Genomic DNA, 5,572 nt, shown 5'->3' with positions numbered 1-5,572 from the left:
GGAAAGAAAATCACCAGAAACAGAGAGGTCATTACATGATAATGAAAGGACCCATCCACCAAGAAGAAATAGAAATTCTAAATATGTGTGCACCAAAAAAATAGGAGCTACAACATACGTGAAGCAAAACATAATAGGTTGAAATGAAAAATAAATAAATCCACAATTATATTTGGAGGTTTCAACATCAGAGACTCCAAAATTAATAAACAACTAGACAGAAAATCAAGAAGGATATAGAAGACTCCCCTCAAACCATCAGCCAACAAGGTCTACTCAACATTTATAGACTATTCGTCCCAACCACAGCAGGTTATATAGCCTTTGTAAGTGACCAGGGAGCATATATCAAGACAGACCATAGTCTGGAACATAAAACAAACATCAGAATTTTTAAAGCAATTGAAATCATACAGAGTATGTTCTCTTACCACAATGGGATCAAACTCGAATTACTAGCAAAAAGAGAAGAATATCTCAACGACTAGAAACCTAAACAAAAATTTTCTAAAGAATTCATGGGTAAAAGAAGTAGGTCTAAGCAAAATCAAAACATAAAGTGAAGAAAAATGAAAATATAACATAAAAAATGTGTGAGAAACTGCTCTGCAAAAATCCTGTTAAGAGGATAAAAAGATAGGCTGAGAGAACATATTTGTAAACAGCATATCAGATAAAGGACAGGTATTGAGAATATATATATTTTTGAAACTGTAAAGAAAACCCAAACAATGCAATTTTAAAATAGATAAGACATGAAGTGACATGTCACCAAATCATACAAATGGCAAATGACATAAAAAGATGCACAAAATTATTAGCCATGAGAAGTGAAAATTAAAACCACAATGAGATATTACTATGGACTTGTGAGATGGCTAAAACAATGATGATGATAATAATTAATGATGATGATGATTAATAATAATAATAATAATAATAATAAAACTAAGTACTAGCATGGAGGTGAAAAAAATGAAGATCACTCATGCATTGCTGCCCCAGATGTGAAATGGCACAACCGCTTTGGAAAACAGTTTAGCAGTTAAAAAAACACCACCACCAAAAACTAAATGTACAACTGCCTTACAATTCAGTAATCGCCCTCCTGGGCATTTCTCCCAAAGAAATAAAAAAATCATATGTTCACAAATGTTTGTAGCAGAATGTTTTTTTCAATACAGCCAAACTAGAAACAACACAGATATCCTTCAATGGGTGACTGGTTAAACAATACTCCGGTACACCCATGACATGAAATATTGCTCTGCAATAAAAAGGAATGAACTACTGATAGACATAAAAATCAGGATGACTATCTAGAGAATACTGCTCAGTGAGAAAGCCAATCCTGAAACTTACAAGCTATAGGCTCTTTTCATATGACATTCTTGAAATGAGAAAAGTATAGAGATGACAACAGGTTCATGGTTGCCAGGGTATGAGGGTGTAGCAGCGGTTCTCAACCTGTGGGTCATGACCCCTGAAAATACATCCTGCATATCAGATATTTACATTACGATTCACAACAGTACCAACATTACAGTTATGAAGTAGCAACGAAAATAATTTTATGGTTGGGGGGCACCACAATATGAGGAACTGTATTAAAGGGTCATGGCATTAGGAAGGTTAAGAACCACTGGAAGGGAAGTGAGTATGGCTCTAAATGGACAACAGCGGAAATCCTTGGGAGATTTCCTGTGTCTTGGCTGCATCAATGACAAATCTTGGATGTGATATTGTACTAGTTTGCAACATGTTGTCATTTGTAGAAGTTGACTGCAGGGCACATGCCTTTTCCAGGAGGTCACTTGCAATTCTGAGCTCGGCATGTACTCTCCTATAATTATTATTATTATTATTACTATTATTATTACTTTACTACTCCTTTTGATTTTATAGCCAGTCAGCGTCACTTATTTCAACCCCCCGGTTGGCCAATATAGGTCATTATATTTGTGACTTTGGGTATAAAGGGAAAAAATCTGCTGCATCCCCTGGTAAATATTATAAAAGGCCAGTTACAACAGAAGAAGCAGCATTTGCCAACCTATTTTTCTTAAGACAATTCTACAATCATAAGATGTTGGTTTTCATCCTAATATGGTTAAATAGCCATCCTTTATCTAATAAAATGCATGTATTACCTATGATGGACAAAGCACTCTGCATAGTCGTCCTTGAATGTGAAGGTCAACAATTCATGTGGGGAAATGCTAGTTTAGAGGCTGAATTTACAAAGTAATTAAAATTGCCTTGAAGCAGTGGGAAAGATGGTAACCAAAATTATAAACCTTTTCCCCAAGCCTCTGCCTTTCCCAGCACTGACAAATGGCAATTGCCGCATGGCGGGGCCTCTGTCAGCTCTTCCCTGCTCGGCTGAGGCTTGATTCTGTCACTCTCCACATTTCCTCTCCTGAAGAGGGTTCACACTGCTTTTTTCATCAGTTGCCTGAGTGGGTTCCATCACTTTAGCAGAACAGACTACAGAGATCTTGCCTGCAAGCCTTTGTCTAATTAACTAATCCTATGAGCTGTAACACTGTTCACTATTAACTTTTCAGCTTATCCTACTACTTAAGGGGGCTGACTTGTTAATCACTGACAGCCCATTTGAGATGTGTTTGTATGTGATTGTGTATGGGAGTGGACCTGTTTGGGTATGTAAATATGGGAATGATGCCTGGGTAAATTTTGGGCACATCCAAATGGAGAGCTGTTACTATTACCATTAAACTGAGGCCAATTAGTGTCAAAGCTTGCCTCACCCTCATCAATGATCTCTGACCCTCCGGGCATCATTTCATTGTGGTTGAATCCTATATAATAAAAGGGTAATATGCAAATTGACCCTAACACAGAATGACCGGGATTAATTGGTTGCTATAATGCACACTGATCACCAAGGGGCAGCTGCTTGACACAGGAGCTGCTCCATGGTGGTCAGTGGGCTCCCACAGTGGGAGCTCTGTTCAGCCATAATCTGGGCTGATGGCTTCCAGTGCAGTGGCAGTGGCGGGAGCCTCTCCTGCCTCCTCAGTAGTGCTAAGGATGTCTGACTGACAGCCTAGAGGAGCAGGCCTAAGCCGCAGTTGGACATCCCCCTAGGGGCTCCCAGGCTGTCAGAGGGATGTCCGACTGCCAACTTAGGCCCGCTCCTACAGGGAGCGGGCCTAAGCTGGCAGTTGGACATCCCTAAAGATTGTTCTGGACTGCGAAAGGGCACAGGCCAGGCTGAGAGACCCCCCCCCCGAGTGTGCACTGGGCCCTTTATATATATAAAATCTTATAAACTGGCTGTAGTTCTTTGGGAGGTTTATTGCTAGAAAAACCAGCCATTTCCAGATACCCAGATGGATTGGGATTCTGCCCATTCTGAGAATAGGTCATGTGACCACCTCACGCCCCCAATTCAAGTGATGGGAAATCACTGAAGAAGTTTGTCCAGAAAGGAATGAGAAAATAATCAGTACATGTGAATCAGTTTTTTGTTTTTGAATTTGAGCTGATGTCACAGATATTTCAGAAAGCTGATAAAAAGTGTCATTATATGAACATGTTTATAGTGAAATAGTTAAAAAGATTAATCAGAAAGCTCCTGTGGAATACCTTTCTTCCTTCTGATGGCATGTGAACTGGATTGTCTACTTGTTTCTTAGATATTGTAGGTGCCATGTTTAAAAAGATGTGATGGATAAGGCCTGAGCCCTTTATCCTTGACTCCTTTGCTAATTCTGCTCTTACCAAAAGCAGAAATGCTAAGTCAACTGAAAAACAGTGCCTTCACAGATTCTTTCCTGTGTATTAGAAGCCTTCTATCAGAGTGGTTTATTTCAAAATATTTTAACACCAAATAAAACATAATAACAGAACCCCACTCATAACAGAGAGAGGAGCTGAGAAAGGGGAAGAAGAGTTGGGGTCTCACTCACTTGGCCTCCCCAGACCCTCAAGTCAGGCTCAGATGGACTTAACATGAAAAGCAAAACGTGTACCCAGAGATTTTCAGTTTCTCCTCTTAGAAACACCCAAGAGCAAATCTGATCATGGATCCACTCCAAATATCTAGAGACAGAATATCCCTGTGGCCTCTGGGTGGACCAAGGAAAATCTGTTTTAAAATCTCCAAAAGTGGAAGAGAGCGCCCCCATAATTTAATGCACTAGCAAATAAGAGGTCAAAGGCGATTTGTTTTCTGTTCCCCTGTGCAGTTATACTGTTATGTCTGGGGATAAAAAAAGCCAACTCTGGTTAATGTTCAGAGCCAAAAAGGATAAGTAAATTCACAATCGTATTTTGCTCTCTGGCATCAGAGCCTTTTAGAATCTGTTGGGGGTCCTGGAGCCATCTGCACAGGAAATGAGTACAGTGGAACCGGGATCTGCTGTCTCCGAATTCCATGAATCGGGAAATGTGAGGGCATGTCTATGTGCTCACCGTCTCAGTGAACAAGAGCCATGACGGGATGAAACACACCCTACATGTCCTGAGATTTGCCATCGCAGTGCAAGCTTGTGTGCCTGTGGATATTCTTATTCCTGATTAGCAATGAAAAGTCAAAAGTCTATGTTGGGCTCCAGCTGGTTTGCTTCATTGGATGAAACATTGGCTGGCAGACAAAAGTGTCCTGGGTTTGATTCTGGTCAAGGCCATATACCTAGGTTGCAGCATTGGATGGGAAGCTTGCCGGAGGCCACCAATCGATATGTCTCTCTCACATGTTTCTCCCTCTGTGTTTCTACCCCTCCCTTCCACTTTAAAACCCAATGGGAAAATATCCTTGGGTGAGGATTAACAACAACAAAGTCTCTGTCAGATTTAGTCTAATTCCATGCCTTTTGCCCCCTTTCCAGTCTAAACTGTTTAACATTCAAGAAAGTACTATGGTTATACCTGCTGCTAAAATTTCAGTGCAACATGTAGAAGTTCCCTGGAGCCTTTGCTCCTCAGCCCCACGTCCGTTCTCACTTCCTTTGCCCCCCTCTGCTCACCTCCCACCTTTTCCTGTGCCTCCTGAGAGCAGGAGCAAGCAGGTGGCTGTACCTTAGTTACTGTAACCAGAAAGATAGTCCCTCCCCTCTCCTCCTCCCACTCTGCAGAGCTCAGAGAGACAGCAGAGCAGACACATGAGCCTGCAGCCACAAAACCCAACGAAGGAGAGCCCTTATCCCTACCCCGTCCAGTGGGGCCTCCTTGTACATGACACAGAAGGCCTAGCAGGTCGTCAGAGAGAGTATAGGGGCCACAGGCTTCTAGGCAACACATCAAAGTCAGAATCACTGTCAAGTCAAGCTCCCATGTATGAAGGCCTACATCACGGCAGGCCTCGAGTTGGGCTCCTTATGTAAAAGTGTCCACTAATTGCACAATCCTGCAACAGGGGTCTCCTTGTGTGTGCGTGTTTCAGAGATGGGAACATGGAAATTCTGGCAGGCTAAGTGACTTGCTAACACCACACACTTGGTAAGTATTCATGCCAAGATTGGGATTGAGAGATATCTAACTCTGAGGCCTCCCTTCATTACAAAAAGAGTAACTCAGAAAAAAAGGGTGGTATCAGACATTGTAT

This window comes from Myotis davidii, unplaced genomic scaffold (assembly GCF_000327345.1).
Source record: "Myotis davidii unplaced genomic scaffold, ASM32734v1 scaffold18, whole genome shotgun sequence".
NCBI lineage: Eukaryota > Metazoa > Chordata > Mammalia > Chiroptera > Vespertilionidae > Myotis > Myotis davidii.
Note: the sequence above shows the minus strand (reverse complement) of the source record.